Genomic DNA, 20,340 nt, shown 5'->3' with positions numbered 1-20,340 from the left:
ATAAATAAAATGTTAAAATCAATATAATAAAGTTAATGCATACATTTAAGATAGGGGCTCACTATGCACCCCTTACTATATAGATCCAGCTGGCTTCAAACTTAGAGAGATCTTCCTAAACAGGAAACCTACATCCCTAGTGCTGGGATCAAAGGTGTGTGTCACCATGCCCAGCAATTAAAAAAAAAAAAAACTAAAAGAAAAATTAATCAATGCTAAATACAAAAATGAAACCAACTAAGAAATGTTCTGTATGCCCTGGGAACAGCTGCTTTTTTCCCCCCAGCCTCTCCACTATAGCTGGTGTGTGTGTGTGTTTGGAGCCAGGGTCTCACTACGTAGCTCTGGCTATCCTGGAACTCACTCTGTAGACCAGGATGACCTTGAATATGGATATCCACCTGACTCTGTGTCCCAAGTGCTGGTGCTAAAGGTGTTCCACAGTACACCCACTCCTTGCAGTGTTGTAAACAGTGTGTTGATACACTGTGGTGTGAGAACCGGGATTCAGAAAACCAGGTTCTGTCCCCACCAGCCATGCCCTGGAGTCAGCCAAGAGAACTCTGGTCCTTATCAACCAAATATGGAAAATCTGAAGAGCTGAACTTTGACATCCTGTCCCAGTTCTAAAACTCTGACGCAAAGACCATGTGGAGTGTTAACCCGGATGTCCTGACTGGTGGCCGTGTGTCCGGAAATCTGATGAAAGAAATTAGGGGGATCCAGGCGCTCTTGAGAGCCTATGGCAGATCCTGTGTGAGCTGGCCAAGGACTTTTCTTATCTTTCCCTTCTCTCGAGGTAATAAGTCTGTGGCTGCCTTCCTGTGTAGTTGTGCCTGTCAAGGTAACCGTCGCTGAATTTCAGGCAGGGTTAGGTGTTTTGTTTCTTTTTGCCCAGCTCATCACAGCTGCACTACCTGAAGGGAGCTAGAAGATGAACTAAAGGAGAGAGGTGGTACACCATGCAAATCATGTCCCCAAGTTCCATGGGGACAGCAACAGCATTGAAGGGCTTGCAGTAGCTGGCCGATCTGATCATGAAGTGGCCTGTACAGGTCCCTCAGCTTGTGTCGGCATTCAGGCCTGGGCCCTCAGACACAGAGGATAGAGCTGGCAAGCACTCTGGTCCACGCTATGGTAGAAACAGAGGACCACTGTCAGCTGTTGCCCTCAGCCCTGCAGGTCTAGAGACAAACCCCTCCAGCTCCAGGTCTGTCTCCCACTCCTTCTTTTCCCAGTTTCCATCTCCAGCTACTGTGTCAGTCCTAGGGGAGTAATACTGAACAAACTGGCTAAGTTCTGCCTGCATTGCAAACATACAGGGGTGCCCATAGCACAGGCTCTGTCCTCGGCAAAGGAAGGCTACAGAGTACAGGTGAGGCTGGAGAGATGGCTCAGAGGCTAAGAGTACTGCCTGTTCTTCCAGAGGACTCAGGTTGGATCCCTAGCACCCAAGTGGCAGCTAACAACCAGCTGTCACTTTAGCTCCAGGAAATCTATTGCCCCTTTATGTCCTCTGAAGGCACTGCATGGATATGGGTCACAAACATACAAGCAGGCAAAAAAATCCCACGCACATAAAATAAAAATAAAGTTCACTTGAGATTGGGACTAAAGCCAGGCTTGGTGGTACACATCTGTAACCCCAGCACTCTGGAGGCTGAGGCAGGAAGATTGTGGCAAGTTTGATACATAGTGAGTTCAAAGGCAGCCCCAGATTCATAGCAAAAGCCTGTGTCTAAAATAAATTAGAATGCTAGCAAGATGGGTAAGGGCACTTATTACCAAGCCTAATGACCTGAGTACTTGAGCCCTGGAACCTGCATGGTAGAAGGAGAGACTTGACTCTTGAAAGTTATCCTCTGAATGCCACATGCTCACTGTGGCACCCATGTGTTCACACTCATACACATGCATCTCACATACATACACACACACTAAAGAGGGAGGAAGGAGTGACAGTAAAAGATTAGGCCCATGGCATTAGAGCTGCTTGTTCTAGGACAGGTCCTGCCTAAACAGCATGCAAGGAGATCACTGCAGGTTCCCAGGGACTCGCCTGATGATATTGATGCTTCCCAAGGGACACATTTCTGAGGACCTCTCCACAAAATGATCCCAAGAACAGCTTTGTGAGACTCTAGAATAACTCCTTGAGCTACTTGTGTTCCCTGCTAGGAAACACATCACCCACTGCTACAAGCTTGGCAAACGTGAACCAGCCTGCTGCTGGAAATTTGGCAGAAAGATAGCTCAGAAGTGAGCGCTTGGCCAGGCTCCATGGAATTTCTGTGATAATTTCGGGTATACTCAAGTGAATTTGTCATAGTGGAAGTTATTTGCCAGAGTTCTGATTCATCACTCATGTCTCCCCCTCCCCCAAGTCCAACAAAGTTGCTTAGAGCTTCTTAGGGTCCTTCTATCCCAAAGAGGCTGAAGGATAATGGGGCTTCAAATAATGCATCAGGGACTGACTCGAGTGAGTTCCCAGAACAGTCTTGAGTTCAGCTCATGTCCATACAGTGCCCACTGACTTCACACTACCAGAGGCTTGGCCAGACCTAGAGAGAGATTGGAACACTGGAGAAGCCATGGAGGAGCTCCCAGGGAGTGGGAGAGTCTTGTGTGGCTTGATCATGATAGAGATATTTAGGAGATAAAATCAGGAGGCTGGGGCTGAGGAAGACAGCTCAGTGAGTGCTTGCAGACTTGAGAACCCATATTAAAACAACAACAACACTGGGTGTCTTACAGCATGCCTATAATCCCAGCACTCTGGCCAATCCGTAGGCCAGTGAGAGACCCTGTCTCAAAAAAAAACAAGATGGGTGCCGGAGAGATGGCTCAGAGGTTAAGAGCATTGACTGCTATTGAAGATGTCCTGAGTTCAATTCTCAGCAGCCACATGATGGCTCACAACCATCGATAATGAGATTTGATGCCCTCTTCTGGTGTGCAGGCATATATGCAGACAGAACAATAAATAAATCTTAAAACAAAAACAAGATGCATGGCACCTGAAGAACAACTCCTGAGATTGTTTTTCAGTGGCCCCTAGGCAGTAGAAATAAAGAGATTAGTGATTAAGAAGTTGTGGATGAGGAGAGGAAAGGAGTTTCAAGTGTGGAGGGCAAGCTTAGAGAGGAGCTTAGAGCATGATGTGTTTGGCCTCAGAAAGCCGTGAGATAAAGGTCCCTACCTGCAGGGTATCCAGCTAGAGCAAGTATCCAGCAGTTGAACAGATGAGTGTGATTTCAGGAAAGAAAGGAGGTTTGGAGATTCAGGTATGCACGTGCACTTTGTAGAGTAAGCCTTGTGGGTTCTTAGGAGGAAGGAGACTGAGGAGAGCAATGATGTGACACCCAAACTCAAGGGGGCCCAAGGAAACCACTGATGTTCTTTAGGTATGAGAAAGTTCCGAGCAAAGGGTGCCGGGAAGATGGCCAAGTAGACAGCTGAGGAAAAGGGTGTTGCTGCTGAGCCCACTGAAGAGCATGATGAGGGCAGAAGCCAGTTTGTGAGCATGAAGGAATGACAGGAAGTGAAGATAGTAAGAGTGTGGCCGTGAGTGGTTGTCAACCCAGGGGTGACATGAAAGTGGAATCCTGGGCCTCATCCCTGAGTTCCTTTGTTTGCTGTAAGCCGAGGGTGGGTCTGTCTGTCCTCAACAGCCTACATGAGGAATGGGAGGGGCAGGGAAGAGGAGAGAGAGGGCATCTCCGAGAGGCATGAGTACCAGTGAAGTCAGGTTTTAATCAAGAGAGAAACTGACTTCTCAAGTAAAATGGTTATGAGAGAACTCAGGAAATCCAGCTGATGAAGACTGAGATCCCAAATTCGTGTAGCTTCAGTTGGGGCTTCTGTGAATTTTCTCCTGGTTCTTTCAGATGTCAGCACAAAGATGAAAGGGCTGGAGGTCAGAGTGTAAGACAGGTCAGTGAACGCCACTAAGCCGTTAGCTCGGGGCCATCAACAAAGTGCTTAGAGTGTGAAGGATGGAGAATGCACAGAAAGAAAATATGGTGACATTAGGGACCTGCAGACTCTGAAGAAGACCAGACGCATCAGGGACTTCATACCTGTGGCAGAGCCAGAAGGTCTGGAGGCCACAGCTGAGCAAAGGGCAACAGCAGGGTGAACTTTCTACTTAATGGCAAATCCCCGTATGCAGTGCCAATGGGGACCTAAAATGGAAAAACACTGTCATGTAAATGCCTTATGTGGGGTTAACCATGAAAAATTGTCTTCTCACCTGAAAGTGACCTGCAATTCAGATTAGCTTTTCCTGCTGTGGATGTCATATCTGGAAGCAGTACCCTCCCCCACTGCAAGTCAGAGTTAAAATTCAGAAAGTACTCAGTGGAATGGAAAGGGGTTTATGAGGGGCCCCGGAGGAGGGCCCCACCCACACAGCGGCAGAATGAAGCCACAAACACAGCTAGACAGCATAGGAAAGTGCAGGCAAGCTTTGAGGTTGCCTGATCTATGAAAATGTATCAAAATGCTGCCTTTGCAGAAAAATCCCAAGGTGCTTTACTTGCCAACTGCTGGAATGGAGTAAAAATTCCCACCCAGGGTGTCACTTTTCATTATCATCCTCTTTATGTTGCTTCCTAAAATAATAACTGCCATTCTGGAGATGATTTACCAAGATAGCTTAATGAGGTAACAGACGAGTACCTGTGCCCACAAGCCCCCTTCCTGCAGGCCTCCTCATGCAAATCTGTTCCCAGACTGACTAGCTAAAGACACAGACATAATTGGAGCAGCTGGGCTGTAAGCACCGATGGGCCGTCCCCATGGAGACCAGACTCCAGCTCCCAGTGCTGTTGCTCCAGCTTTCTTCCTTGCTCCTTCTTCAGAGATTGTTCAGCAGCCTACCTGAGCCCAGGTCTGTGCTGTTCAGCTTAGATGTGCTGATCAGTCACTGAGGAGCTTATTAAAATATAGATTCTGCCCCATGCTCTCCAGTTGAGCTATTGGGCCCACGATTCTCCAAGTCCCTAGGTGAGGCAGGCAGGTACTGATGATGGTCCTTGGGTCTCGCTGCAAGCAGCTGTATACCACGGTCTCTACAAAGCTCCAGCTAACCTGTAGGAGCCTGTGTTGCTTTTCTCATTTTGGCTTTTGTCTTATTTCTCCCCTTTGTGGCCCTCCCCAGCTCCTGTATGATCTCCAGGGCCCTTACCCCCAGTGTCCTCCCTCCCTCCTTCCTTCAACACTGCATCCCTGGGCTCTGGGCTCACTGTCATCAAACTTGTGGTTTTCAGATCACTCTTCAGCAAGTTGCATTCAGCCAGTGGTCTCCTTGGATAAGACAAGCTCAAGATTCTATTTAAAACAAATGCTGAGGGGGCTGGAGAGATGGCTCAGAAGTTAAGAACACTGGCTGCTCTTCCAGAGGTCTTGAGTTCAATTCCCAGCAACCACATGGTGGCTCACAACCATCTGTAATGAGATCTGGTGCCCTCTTCTGGTGTGCAAGCATATAAGCGGGTAGAACACTGTATATGTAAAAAATAAATAAATATTCAAAACAAAACAAATGCTGAGAGGCAGGCAGATCTCTGTGAGTTCAAGGCCAGCCTGGTCTACAGAGTGAGTTCTGGGATAGCAAAAGCTACACAGAGAAACCCTGTCTCAAAAAACAAAACAAAACAAAAAAATGGCTAGGATGAAGTCCAGTTGGGAGAGCCTGTCTAGCATGTCTGAGGCCTGGGGCCCATCCTCAGTATAAACCGTTGTGGTGGCCATACCTGTAATCTCTACTTGAGTAGTAGAGGCAGGAGGATCAGAAGTCCAAAGTCATTTCAGCTGTACAGCAAGCTCAAGGCCAGCCTGGCTGATGAGACACTGTCTCTGATATCATAGAGTATTCCCAAGATTAACAACCAGCCACTGCTGTGTCTCATGGGTGTGACGGAAATCTTGGGATGTCGTAATTGGAGACCGTCACCTGTTTATCTGTCCCACATCTGGATACCAGAGCTGGACAGCATTGGGGTGCCTCTGGGATAGAATGCTGCTCCATGTCCACCCTGGGTCAACACATGGGAAAGGCCTTTTCTTTTTTCTTTCTTCTTTTTTTTTTGACACAGTTTCTCTGTATTGCTTTGGAGGCTGTTCTGGAACTCACTCTGTAGACCAGGCTGGCCTTGAACTCACAGAGATCCACCTGCCTCTGCCTCCCAAGTGCTGGAATTAAAGGTGTGTGCTGCCAATGCCCAGCTTGGAAAGGCCTTTTTAAAAAAAGATTTTATTTATGTATTGTATATACAACATTCTGCTTCCATGTATATCTGCACACCAGAAGAGGGCACCAGATCTCAAAACAGATGGTTGTGAGCCACCATGTGGTTGCTGGAAACTGAACTCAGGACCCCTGGAAGAGGAGTCAGTGCTCTTAACCTCTGAGCCATCTCTCCAGCCCTGAGGAAAGGCCTTTGTAATATTGAACTAGACTCCATGACCCATACATGGCCTCTTTCTGGGATCCCAGTTCTTACTAACCGACCTTAGGTAAGTACTGTCTTTGTAAGGTTTAATTTCCCCATTTATTAGACAGAACTGATGCTCACAATTAGAGGGGGCATAAGATTAAAAAAGGTCATTGTCTTATCTTCTCTGAACACTTTCTTCAGACAAACATCTTAGTTCCATGTTCCATGGGCTCTTCTTCTTCTTCTTCTTCTTCTTCTTCTTCTTCTTCTTCTTCTTCTTCTTCTTCTTCTTCTTCTTCTTCTTCTTCTTTTTTTTTGGTTTTTGAGACAGGGTTTCTCTGTGGCTTTGGAGGCTGTCCTGGAATTAGCTCTTGTAGACCAGGCTGGTCTCAAACTCACAGAGATCTGCCTGCCTCTGCCTCCTGAGTGTTGGGATTAAAGGTGTTCGCCACCACCACCCAGCCCCAGACCAATCTTTTTATAGAGTCCAATTGCCAAACAGGTGAACAGGATGCTTCAGGGAAGTGATGTAACCATTATTGGCTATCATGACTTCTGATACCCACCACAATCCGGGGCAGACACTTGGCCTCTGAGGCCTCTGACAAGCAGGTTGTCATTAGGAGCAAGTCCTGTTTTCTTCAATGCTTCGTCTCCTTACTGCTTCTGGAAGCTCTCCGTTTGCGCACACTGAAACAAGCATCTCTGCCTTCGTGGCTTTGTTGTGTGTGCTGCAAGAAAATGGAGGGATGGTAAGTGCTGCAGAGGAGGCCTTGGTATGTTACCCGGAGTCTTTTGCTCCATTGCTGTAAGTGGAAATCAGCCAGTATATGCCTGACTGGCTCACTGACCAAATGCCTGGCGATGGAGCTGCAGCGTTGCACCTGTGAATTTTGGCATGCAGTCAAGGGGAAGGCAGCATCCTGTGTGATACTTAGCAAGTTCTGGGACCCTTTTGTATGTGCACATGCACTTTTACTGCAGAGAAAGGGAAAGAACTCATGACTCCACACATAAATCCATTGTACTAAATTTGTAAATAATCAACAGTGGAAAGTGAAAAACAAAACAGAAATACCCTGTTCTTAAATGACACTGGCTGTGCTCCAGCACTTTCCTTTTGCCTCACATGCATGTGTGTAACAATCAAAACAATCTAATTGTGAGCATCAGTTCTGTCTAATAAATGGGGAAATTAAACCTTACAAAGACAGTACTTACCTAAGGTCGGTTAGTAAGTTCATCTGAATCCAAAGACAGTTTACATAGCTTTACAAAGCAAAATACAAGAAAAACAGAACCTAAAAACAAAAAACAAAAAAAAACTTGGGTTGATGGCAGAGGCCTGTAATCCAGCTGTTTGAGAAGCTGAGGAAGGAGGATTGCAGATTCAAGGTCTGCTTGAGCAACTTCATGAAACCTTACCGTAAATAAGAAGCAAAAAGGAAACCTTGGTATATGGGTTAATGATAAGAGTGTTTGCCTAAGGCCCCAAGTTTAATCCCTAGTAACACACACACACACACACACACACACAGGATCTCATGTATTCCAGACTGGCCTGAAAGTGTAGTTAAAGACTGGCTCTCCTGCTTCCATTGCCCAAGTGCCGGGATTGTAGGCAGGCAGCACCCAGTTTATGCAGTACTGGTAATAAAACCCAGGCCAGCACTCTACCAACTGAACTACATCCCCAACCCAAAAAACAATTTTCAGAAGACACGGTATTTTTGTTTTGTTTTTTGTTTTTGTTTTTCCAGACAGGGTTTCTCTGGATAGCTTTGGAGCCTATCCTAGCTCTGAAGACCAGGCTGGCCTTGAACTCACAGAGATCCACCTGCCTCTGCCTCCCGAGTGCTGGGATTAAAGGTGTGCGCCACCAACACCTGGCAAGACACAGTATTTTTTAAACTTTCTGTGTATGTGCATGGTGCTGAGGATTGAACCCAGGGCCTTGCATATGCTAGAAAAGTACCTTCCACTGTGGTGCATCCCCAGCAGACCAGGCTGGCCTCAAACTTGCAGAGATTCACCTGTCTCTGACTCCTGATCCTGTTTTTGTTGTTGTTGTTTTAAAATAATTTATTATTAAATTAAAATGGTGTTCTGCCTGCATGTGTGCCTGCCTGCCTGAAGAGGGCACCAGACAGATCTCATTACAGATGGTTGTGAGCCACCATGTGGTTGCTGGGAATTGAACTCAGGACCTCTGGAAGAGCAGCCAGTGCTCTTAACCTCTGAGCCATCCTCTCGAGCTGCTCCACCCTCCCCCTTTTAAGAAAGAAAAATATTATTGGAGAAAACATTTTCCTACTTAGCTCACCAAAGGTTTCTAGAGACCCTATACCAAATTTAAAGTTTTTAAATGGCACATGTTTAATTTACCATGTGTGTTTGCATATACATAGCCGTGGAGTGTGTGTGCAGGTTGGACGACAACTTGTTGGTTCTCTACAGTGTGGGTCCTAAGGACCAAACTTAGGTCATAGGCTTTTTGACAAGTTCTCCTTCTTCTCCTCCTTTAACAAAAGTAGTTATTGAGTATTATATGTGTGGAGGGTGTGTATCTGTCTCTGGGGTGTGTGCTTGTATGCCACAGCAAATATGTAGAGGACAATGCTTTTTTTTTTTTTTTAAGTAATACACACTCAGAAAAAGGACACAACTGTTTCACTGTGTTTGATTAAGAATTCATAAGCACCAGTTCAACCTGCTTCTTATATCTTCTACCCACAAGCCCTAATTGTCAGAGCTCAGAACCCCTAAGAATTTGTGTGATGTTATATAAATGTGTCTAGGAAGCAGCTGTCTATTCCAGTGTTGTCATTTCCTGTCCCTCATTGCATTAGCCAATCCTGACTCATTTTTTAAGACTAGGCTCTGGGCTGGATAGATGGCTCAGAGGTTAAGAGCACTGACTGCTCTTCCAGGGGTCCTGAGTTCAATTCCCAGCAACCACATGGTGGCTCTCAACCATCTGTAAGGAGATCTGGTAGCCTGTGCTGGCCTGCAAGCATACATGTATATGTATATGCAGGCAGAACACTGTATACATAATAAATAAACCTTTAAAAAAAGATAAGGCTCCTGTCACACCTCTGAAAAACCATTGCTGGTCCACCTGAATCCCACAGCCATGGCATTTTCACAAACCTGTAAAAGTTTATATTGTAAGTCTGTGTCTGCAATGTTGTTTTAGGCTTCCTGGGGTCAGTTCAACCATTGACGTAGATGACACTTTAAAAAAAGAAAGAGAGAGAACTCATAAACTCCTGTTTGTGTGTGTGTACATGCATGTGAAAGCCACAGGGCAGCCTCAGCTGCTGTTCTTTGGGCACTATCCATCCTGTTCTTTGACATCTCTCATTGGCCTGGAACTTAACAATTAGGCTCGGCTTACTGGTCAGTGAGCTCCACGCAGCTGCCTGTTTTCGTCTTCCCAGAGGTGAGATTACATGTCATTGTGTCTGGCATTTTAAATTTTAAAATTAATTTTTATTTTTTATGGAGGTTCTGTGGATTTAACTTGGGTCCTCAAGCACTCCCCAGTACCCATGCTTGGTTTTCCCACATCCAAAAGTAATTTCAAGGATCTATGCTCTTGATGTAGTTTTTTCGTAAAGGCACCTAAAAACAGTGTACAAAGGTGCAGGACGGAGGGTGGAGAGAGATAGCCTCCAGTAGGGACTTGTCAGTAAGTTCTGAGAGGCAAAAACATCCTGGAGCAATATACTGGAGCTATTGCTACATAACAAATCACTCCAAGCCAGTTTATAATCTCTCCTTGTTTTTAGTCAGGGTGAGTCATCCCCTAGGGCCTCCAGCAAAGATCAGAGCAGGTGCTGGGACATCTGCAGACTCCTTTTCCGCGTGTGGCTGTCACCCTGACTGCACGCACTCCTCTTTGTGACCTAAGCTTCTGGTGGCATGGTGGTCAGGCTTCCAGAGCACACATCCTGATAGAGCAGCCCAGGCAGAAGCCGCTTTGTAGTTCATAACTTTGTCTCAGGAATCACACCCAGCACCTCTATGGTTTGAGGCAGTTTCCGAGGTGCATGTAAGTTCAAGGGGGAAAGAAAGATGCTGGCTGTCAGTGAGTGAGGGGACATGGAGAACGGTATGCAGACTGCCACAGCTAGAGAAAAGCCACATTCCTTGTGATAAAATGTGACGCTGAGACCCTCAGTGAGATAAGAGAAATCGAGGCAGGTGGGTTGCAAAAGGGCTGTGAGTTTTCACTTTCAGAGAGTAAGTATTATTCTGTCCAGGATGCAAACAGAATGAGGTGGACTAACCCCTGGTGATAGGGATCGAGCATTCAAAGTTCTGTCTTCAGTGATCAGATCCACCTCATCTTGTAAATCTGATGCTGTTTTTACAGCCACAGCAACATGCTCATGAACCCTTTGTTGGCCTTCTGTCACTTCCCCTCACTTCTGGATCACTGTCACTCCAACACCACTCCTGTCATAATTCTTGGTCTTTTCATTATCTGTACTGCTGGGACCCTGATCTCCTAGTCCCTTAATCATGCTGTCTTCAGATGGTCCTGACCTCATGTGTCCTTACCCGCTCAGTGCTCCTGTCTTAGGCTTGACTGTTTCCTCCCATTGCAGCCTTCTGTGATCACTCTTGAGGATGTCTGTCTTTGAGCTCCCATCATTCTTCAGTGCCACAAGAACCTAGAGTCCTTTCACCCTTCCGCTCTTGCCCATCATCCACTCATGACCTCACTTCACCCCTACCCCACCCCACTCAGGTCAGGAGCCCATCACTGAAAAGTACCCCTTTGTGAATGTTCTCCTCTTTCTTGCCTCTCTCCCTCCCATTGTGGTCTACAAGCAAGCCCCAAGCTGTTAAATCCGCCCACACTCAACCACAGCTGCTTCCCTGAAGCTTCAGGGCTCAGGCTGTGGCCATGTGAACAGCATCTAAGGGATACTCACTGCTGTGTGTCCTCAGGCTTTGCTAGAATGAGGAACCAGGTTCAGTCAAGTCACTCCTGCATCCTTGAGCTGTACCACCACATCCTCAGGTCAGAGGTTACCAACTGCCAGGCTTTAGGTTTTGTTGCACTCATGAGAGATGGATAGATGGATAGACAGGGAGGGAGGGAAGGAAGGAGGGAAGGAAGGAAGGAAAAGAAGGAAGGAAGGAAGGAAGGAAGGAAGGAAGGAAGGAAGGAAGGAAGGAAATACATGGTGACTTCTAAACTAGGGCCATGGTATGACGTTCTCTCTGTGAACACATTTTCCAGTTCCTTTTCATTTTCTGTACACCCAGCTTTGCTAAAGCATGATTGACATCTCTTTTCTGTTCTTAGCACAAAGCAGAAACTCATATATGCAGATTAACCAAAGTCAAAAGAACGTGTTCATTTTCCAGAGTCTTAGAAAAACCAAGAGGACTTGGGGGCTTAGGGTGGAAGATGCTGTCATCAAGGCAGACACGTCGTGGTGAGTCACACAGGGCCTTCAGGGACATCTGGAGACTTAGAGGATCTCGAGCTGTGTCACTTCAGGCAAGTCCCTTTGTACCTGGGTCAGTGTCTCTCTGCAGGGTGAGGGGTCTGTCTGGATGAGGCGGTTCATACCGCCTTTCTGGACTCCCGTTCTGACTTTGTCACAGAGCACTGCCACCTTCGTAATAGCTCCTGTTTTCCACATTGGTTCAGGCAGTCTCAGCTTTTCCAGCAAGCAAAAGCTCCAGTTAATGTCAGTGGCTATGGAGCTCCTGCTCTTTCGGAACTCACCTTCGTAAGAGGCTGAAAGCTTGCTATAGTGCAATAGTTAGACCATACTGTGGTGAACAATTGAAAAAGTCATGGATTAGTCTGACTGTGAAAGTTAAGAGTCTCTCACAGGAAAAAAGCTAATAGACAGTTTAGAGTGTATTCTGCCTTTTTTGTTTTTGTTTTTCCTTTCTTGAAACAGGTTCTCTCTATTATATAAGCTCTGGATGTTCTGGAACTCACTATGTAGACCAGTGGACCAGGCTGCCCTCGAACTCACAGGGATCTAGTACATGGCTTTTCATTTTTAGACTGGATCTCACTATGTCCCCATGCTGATCTCAAACGAGATATTCTTGCCCAGTCCCCAGGGACTGGTATTTCATGCAGCACCATGCTTAGCTATAGATTACACTTTTTTTCCCTGTTGTTGCTGTTGTCTTGAAATAGGGTCTTTCTTACTCTGTACCTTAGATGTGATGTTCACAGTGATGCTCCTGCCTCATCCTTGTATTGCTGAGATCACAAGTATTTATCACCATGCATGATGTAGAGAGTATTCTTTTTAATTTTATGTGTGTGGGTATTTATTTTTCCTGCATGTATTCTGTGCACTATATGCATGCCTGGTGCCTGCAGAGGCCAAAAGAAGAGGACCTCAGATCCCCTGGAACTGGTGTTAGCAGGCATTTCATGAGCTACCATATGGATGGTGGGAATTGAACCTGGGCCCTCTAGAAGAGCAACCAGTTTGCTCTTAATTGCTGAGCCATCTCTCTAGCCCTTAAAAAATATTCTCAAGTGATCAGTTGGACTTTACCAGGGTGTTGTGGGAGTCACAGAAAAGGATGACATTACACTTACTAGAAAAATCCCAGAGACATGGTAACTCTAGGATACAAATTTCATCATTTCCATATACCTGCCCATGAAACACACAAGGGCATATGAATTGACAAAGGAAGGAAGGAAGGAAGGAAGGAAGGAAGGAAGGAAGGAAGGAAGGAAATCTTATTTTGGAACTATTCCAAATTCCCTTGTTTGTTTGTTGTTTGTGACAAGGTCTCTTTATATAGTCCTGGCTGTCCTGGAACTCACTGTGTTGACCAGGCTGGTCTCCAATTCACAGAGATCCCCCTGCCTCTGCCTCCCGAGTGCTGGGATTAAAGGTGTGTGCCACCACTTCCAGCTATACACCAAATTTCTAATTTTACATCGAGGCATAGTTTTTAAGAATTCGCCCTCTCCAACCTCTGCTTGATGCTGCATGTGTCACCTGAAATACTTGATTATTCGGCCAGGCGTTGGTGGCACAAGCCTTTAATCCCAGCACTCGGGAGGCAGAGGCAGGCAGATCTCTGTGAGTTCGAGGCCAGCCTGGTCTCCAGAGCTAGGATAGGCTCCAAAGCTACACAGAGAAACCCTGTCTCGGAAAAACCAAAAAAAAAAAAAAAATTGATTATTCATGTGTGCTATGCTCCTGAGAGCCAGCATATTGTCTATCATATATGTCCATGTACTATGTAAAGCAGCCCATAACAGCAGCTCATCACAGGAAGGAAGAAGCAAGCACTGACTTGCAGTGTATTCAATATAGGCAAAACAGGCCTGCAGTGTGCCCTATGTCATTGTCATGAAATTCCATGGCTTCTTTTATTTCTTAGAGTCTTCTATATATACCTTATGGAGAAGTATTCATAATCATTAGGACTGTCACAAAGTTTAGACTGTGAGTCAAGTATGCCTTTTAGAAAGAGTTAAGTGACTGGGGCAGTGGTGGTGCATACCTTTAATCTCAGCATTTGGGAGGCAAAGGCAGGTGGATCTCAATGAGTTCGAGGCCAGCCTGGTCTACAAGAGCTAGTTCCAGGATAGGCTGCAAAGCTACACAGGGAAACCCTGTCTCAAAAAACCAAAAAAAGAAAAAAGAAAGTGCTGAGTGGCTAGAGCTAGGTATTTGTGGCGCACGACTTTAAACCCTGCACTCAGGAGACAGAGGCAGGAGTTGTTTCAGGCCAGCCTGTTCTACAGAATGAGTTCCAGGACAGCCAACCCTGTCTCAAAACACAAACAAATGTGTGTGTGTGTGTGTGTGTGTGTGTGTGTGCATATACACATTTATAATAAAGGACTTCCAAAACCAAAATTACACTTGAAAAATTGTATAGTAAACAACTTAAAAGTTTTGCAAGAATGAAGTATAGAAACTTTGGATGGCCACATGTTGTCTCTTACTTCATGTATCTGGGGCAGCTTCTCTGCCAGCTGACTTGATTATACTTACTAAGGTCTACTAAAGAGGTCTACGAAGTAGAATCAGAACTAGATTGATAACAGGTGGTTTATCTGTTAAGAAATAGTACTCACGCCGGGCGTTGGTGGCACACGCCTTTAATCCCAGCACTCGGGGAGGCAGAGGCAGGCGGATCTCTGTGAGTTCGAGGCTAGCCTGGTCTACAGAGTAAGTGCCAGGATAGGCTGCAAAGCTACACAGAGAAACCCTGTCTCGAAAAACCAAAAGAAAAAAGAAAAAAGAAAAAGAAATAGTACTCACGCAAGGGAGCCAGTGACCAGGTTTGCACTGGAGCAGGAGTGACCCACAAGATGCCTCCCTGCCCGCTCAGCCAGGCAGAAGAGAGAGAAGGGGCCCTCGTGTATCCCTCATGTACACCTCCCTACTACTTAAACCCTTGTTATGTCACTGACCACACCTGCTTGGGCGTGGTCAAGCGGTACCTGTAAACAGGATTTCTCCCTATAGCCTACATTTTTAAATCTTAAAAAAAAAAAAAGTGCCCAGATCTCCACCATCTAGGATTTGCCTTTGAGATCCAAAATTAACTATTAATTCTCCGAGATAATCAGGTTGTATTGGACTAGCACAGACACAGTGAATGCTCTTGCTCTTGTTTTGTAGCACACCTCCTGGGAAGCAGTGTCTCTGCAGGGAAAATAACTCCATCTTTGTAAAGTGAAGCATAAGGTCCCTAGTTCAACCCCCACAACATACAGGAAAAAGCCAGGTATGGTGGCACAGACTGGGGTGGCAGAAACTGGTAGAACCTTGGGGCTCACTGGGCCAGCCAGCCTATACTAATCAAGTTCCAGGCCAAAGAGAAACAGTGCTTCAAAAAATAATGTGGGTAGGGCATGGTGGTGCACACCTTTAGTCCCAGCACGAGAGGTAAAGGCTAGCCTGCTGTAGTAAGACCCTGTCTCAAAACAAAACAAAACAGGCAAAAAGTTTTACCATAACTCAGACCATAAAAAGGCTTCAGAAGTGAACATGGAGTTTTCTGTCTCGCCTGGTCTCACAGCCACTTTGCCCCAAAAAAACACACAAAGACTTAAGTATAAACTGTTTGGCCGATGGCTAGGCTTATTATTGGCTAGCTCTGGCTTAATTATTAACCCATTTCTATTAATCTATGTATTGCCATAAGCCTGAGGCTTACCCGTAACCCAGCATGTTACTCCTTGGGCATATGTCATCTCTTCCAGCCTCCCTCTCTCTTTCCTCTCCCCAGAATTCTCCTGGTCTGGTCGTCCTGCCTATCTTCCTGCCTGACTACTGGCCAATCAGTGTTTTATTCATCAACCAATAAGAGAACCATATATACAGAAGGACGTCCCCCACACAGAAGTTTCCTAAGATAGGAGAAACATAGCCAACATGGATCAGGAAGTGTTTTAGCTGTCTAATGTCTATTAAATCACCATGGATTATAATCACATATAACAAAAACTTACAGTGCATTAGAACATAAAATAATGTAAATGCATTAGTTTTTGTTTTTGTTGTCTGGTTTTTCGAGACAGGGTTTCTCTGTGGCTTTGGAGGCTGTCCTGGAACTAGCTCTTGTAGACCAGGCTGGTCTCAAACTCACAGAGATCCACCTGTCTCTGCCTCCTGAGTGCTGGGATTAATTTAAAGCCATGTGCCACCAATGCCGGGCTGCATTAGTTTTTTGTTTTTTGTTTTTTTTTAAGATTTTATTTATTTATTATGTATTATACATTCTGCTTCCATATATATCTGCACATCAGATGAGGGCACCAGATCTCATAATGGATGGTTGTGAGCCACATGTGGTTGCTGGGAATTGAACTCAGGACCTCTGGAAGAGTAGTCGGTGCTCTTAACCTCTGAGCCGTCTCTCTAGCCCGTTTTTTTGTTTGTTTGTTTTTGTTTTTTATAATGAAAAGTCTTCATATCTGAGATAGCTGAAGTACTACTCAGAAGAAAAATCTGCCCTACTTATATTAACCCAGAAAGTGTAAAAGAGAAGTGAATTAGGTGTCCTGTACAAGGAGCTTGAACAGGAATGATAGCAAAGGCTGTAGAGATGGCTTACGCAGAGGGAGTGAGCTTGCTTCCCAGCACTCTTGGTCAGGTGGTTTGTAACCACTTATAGCTCTGGTTCCGGGGACTCTGCCTTCTTCTGGTCTCCTTGGGCACATACCCCCCAACACAGACACACACAGAGAGAGTGACAGAGACAGAGACAGAGAAAGAGAGGAGAAAAAAATTAAGAATAAGAAAACAAAATAAGCCAATCATGGTGCACACATCTGTAATCATAACACTCATGAAGCTGAGGTGGGAAGATGGTGAATTTGAGACCAGCATTGGCTACACAGTCAGTTCCAGGCCCTCTGCAGCTACACAGAAAGACTATCTCTAAACAGCAATGACAACAATGGCAGCAGACTTTATGGTTTTATAAAGGGGAGCTGCATTGGAGGGAGGAAAAATAACAGGTAACCCAGGGCTAGGAATGTAGTTCAGTGTCAGGATGCTTGCCTGGTATTTGTGAGGTTCTGGCTTCAATTTTGAGCACTGAAATGGGGGAGGGAGAGAGGTAAAGCATTAACAACTCTGTTTAGTCTTGTTCAATCCACAAAACAAGAAACATACTGAGCCTGGCGTTGGTGGTGGCTCACGCCTTTAATCCCAGCCCTCGGGAGGCAGAGGTAGGTGGATCTCTGTGAGTTCGAGACCAGCCTGGTCTACAAGAGCTAGTTCCAGGACAGCCTCCAAAGCCACAGAGAAACCCTGTCTCGAAAAACCAAAAAAAAAAAAAAAAAAAAAAAAAAAAAACATACTGAGAAATTATCACGGAAAGATCAGATCAAAGAGATTATAGCAATCTCTTTGACCTCTGTGTGTGTCTGTGTTAAGTGCAGTCGTGTGCACATTCAGAAACCAGGGGAGGATGTCAGGATGTCAAGCTCTGCTTCATTCCCTTGGAATGGTCTGTAGTGAGTCTGGAGCTAGGGTGATGGCCAGCAGGCCTTAGCGTCCCTCCTGGTTCCACCCCCACAGTGCCGTAGGCTCTTCTGTGCACAGCCACACCTGGCTTTTTATGCAGCTGCTGAGGATTTGAACTCAGGTCCCCACACTTGCTCAGCAAGTTTCCTTACCCACTGGGCCATCTCCCCAGCCCAAGAAATCTTAAATAGACAAATTACCATAGATAAAAAAAGATGATGGAAGAGAGAGTCATCTATTAAAATGCCTAGGGATAAATTTAGAAACAACCACTAAGTCACATTGAGCGAAAACATGGTACAGAAGACTACCAGATTTGAGGGTGCTGTGTGCACACACCACCTCATGAGTAGCTTTGTGAGGAGTAAGCAACAGTGATGCTGTAGAAGGAAATGGCTGTGAGGAGTCATGAAATTCTTTAATCATATGGCATTTTGTACCATCTACATCCATCACTATCGAAGTTCATCACATGGGCAATCACCTTATCAGTATTCTTTTTAGAAAAAGAAGATTCGGGACAAAAGATGTAGGTATTTTTGCATTTTCCAAGCCACTGCCTTCCTTGTGTCTCCTAAGGCTGACATGGTAGCCTTTTTTGTGCTTCCCAGATTCCCAGGTGAAGAACCCAGATACCAGGATGATCTTGTCTAGGTGACAGTGTCTTACACAGGTGTTTGTATTCCATACCTCCAAAGCCCTGTGTGAATTTAAGGAACCCAGGGCTCCTGCATCAGGAACAACAGTTCTAGAATTTAAAAGAAGGTGTTCTGTGTTCTCTTATCCAAAGGTTCTGTTTTCTCAGCGTGTAGGAACCCACAAATGCAGAACTAAGCCAAACTGGTTCTCTTTGCAATTATGTAATTATTTCAATGGCTTTGTTTTTATTTGTTTTGTTTTTGAGATGAGATCATAGAGCCCTGGCTGCCCTTGAACTCACAGAAATCCTCCTGCTTCTGAGTGTTGGGACTAAAGGTGTACACCACCTGCGCTGCCTTCATTATTGTAATGGTCTCTTGACCTCTATAATGCTGAGCAGAGATGCTCTGGACTTGGCATTGGTTGTATGATGACTGCCACATCTCCTCTATGCTTTGCTCTTTGGTCCACACACAGTAGTGTCCTGTTGGGACTGGCCACTCATCTGTGTCATTGTGATGAGCCTGAGGAATCTGGCTTGCATACAGGGAAGCAGTGCTCACCAAACAATAACTCTTCCAGAAACTGCATACCTCAAAGCACTGAGCGAAGTGGCAGGCCATAGAATGGCCATGCTTCCCAGCTTTCTCTTGATTGGCCCAGTCAACTCATTTGTTCCAGCAGCACTAACTGTTCTCAGCACAAATTGGAGTGTCTGCAGTCTGATAGGGATGTGCCTGGAACAGGGTGCTTGCCGGTGTCCCTTTAGATAATACTGGCCCACAGTGGTTTAAGAATCTCAGCCAAGAGTTGGTGGCACACATCTTTAATTCCCAGCACTAGGGAGGCAGAAGCAGGAGGATTTCTCTGAGTTCGAGCCCAGCCTGGTCTACAGAGTGAGCTCCAGGACAGTCAGGGCTGAACAGTGAAACCCTGTCTCTGGGGAAGAAAAGAATCACTAATCTCAGATTTACTAGAGTCTGGTCACACGTGGCTAAAGCTTCATTATGAGCCCAGGGATAAAACAACCATTACCCTTTATCCAGCTTAACCCTTGTAGTCATGATTTTTCTCATCACTGTAACAAATACCTGTTTAAAAGCAGCCTATGGGAGAAGGCTTTATTTGGACTCATGATTTAAGAGGGCACAGTTAATTGCTGTTGGGAAATATGGCTAGTAACTGCTCCGGACTGTGGCAGTGTGTTCAAGTCAGAATGGGTACAGTGCTTGTTTGTTCCTCAAGTCAGAATGCTTACAGTGCTTGCTTACCTGCCTCCTTTTTCCTTTTTATTCAGTCTGAGTCTCCAACCAGTGAGATGGGCAACCATATTCGGGGTCTTTCCTCTTTGAACTCTCTGGAAACAGCTTAACAGGCATTCCTGGTGTGTCTCCTAGCGGGCTCTATATCCTACGGTGTTGACAACAATGACTAACCATCACAATTCTTAATGAAGAATATGTCTTTCCTTGATTCTTTTTCTTTTCTTTTCTTTTTTTTTTTTTTTTTTTTTTGCTTAAAGAAAATTCAGGGGCTGGAGGATGACTCAACAGAAGAACCCAGTTTGACTCCCAGCACCCATGTCAGGTGGCTCACAAGCAACTGTAACTCCAGCTCCAGGAGACCTAACACCCTCTTCTGGACTTCACAGACACCTGCATTCATGTGCACATACACAGACACACTTGTACACAAACTTTTTTTTTTAAGCTTCATTCATATGTGTGTGTGTGTGTGTGTGTGTGTGTGTGTGTGCATTTTTCTGTGTGTAAGTGCAGATGGATTCCTGCCATGGTATGTGAATGTGTGGAATTCAAAGAACAAGTTCATATTTCAGCCCTCACCTGTTTCCTCCTCCGGAGTCAGTGGGACCTGGGGGAATGGAGCCAATAAATGAGGTGGACTAAAGTCTCATACAATAGCCAACTTTATTCAGAGCATCGGACAAATTATACTCTAAAGAGGAGTCACATGGGTAAGCAGCAAGTGGCAGTCAGGCCAAAACATGTTTTTTCCATAGAGGCATATACACATATAACAATAGCCAGGTGCAGTGAAAACTCTGAAGTAAACTCCCTCCTGTCTGCTACACTTGGGAGGGGCACAAAAACGCATCTCAAGAACAATTTAGTGTTTTTGAAGAAACTAAGGTCATAAGACTCTTAACCTTCTTTTCTTGGAGTTTTCTCACAAGCACTCAGAATTTTTTTCTTAGATGCATTCTTCATACAACTCCATTTTTGGACCATGTTCTGCCC

General features: G+C 45.4%; 1 protein-coding gene across 1 annotated transcript in view; it reads left to right on the top strand.

Annotated features, from left to right (window-relative positions):
* The window catches only part of Galm (galactose mutarotase), a 55,619-nt gene that overhangs the window by 31,965 nt on the left and 3,314 nt on the right, over positions 1–20,340 (top strand). The gene's annotated exons all lie outside the window — the stretch shown is intronic.

The sequence above is a fragment of the Cricetulus griseus genome, chromosome 7, assembly GCF_003668045.3.
Source record: "Cricetulus griseus strain 17A/GY chromosome 7, alternate assembly CriGri-PICRH-1.0, whole genome shotgun sequence".
Lineage (NCBI taxonomy): Eukaryota > Metazoa > Chordata > Mammalia > Rodentia > Cricetidae > Cricetulus > Cricetulus griseus.
Note: the sequence above shows the minus strand (reverse complement) of the source record. Positions and strands in the feature narration are given on the sequence as shown.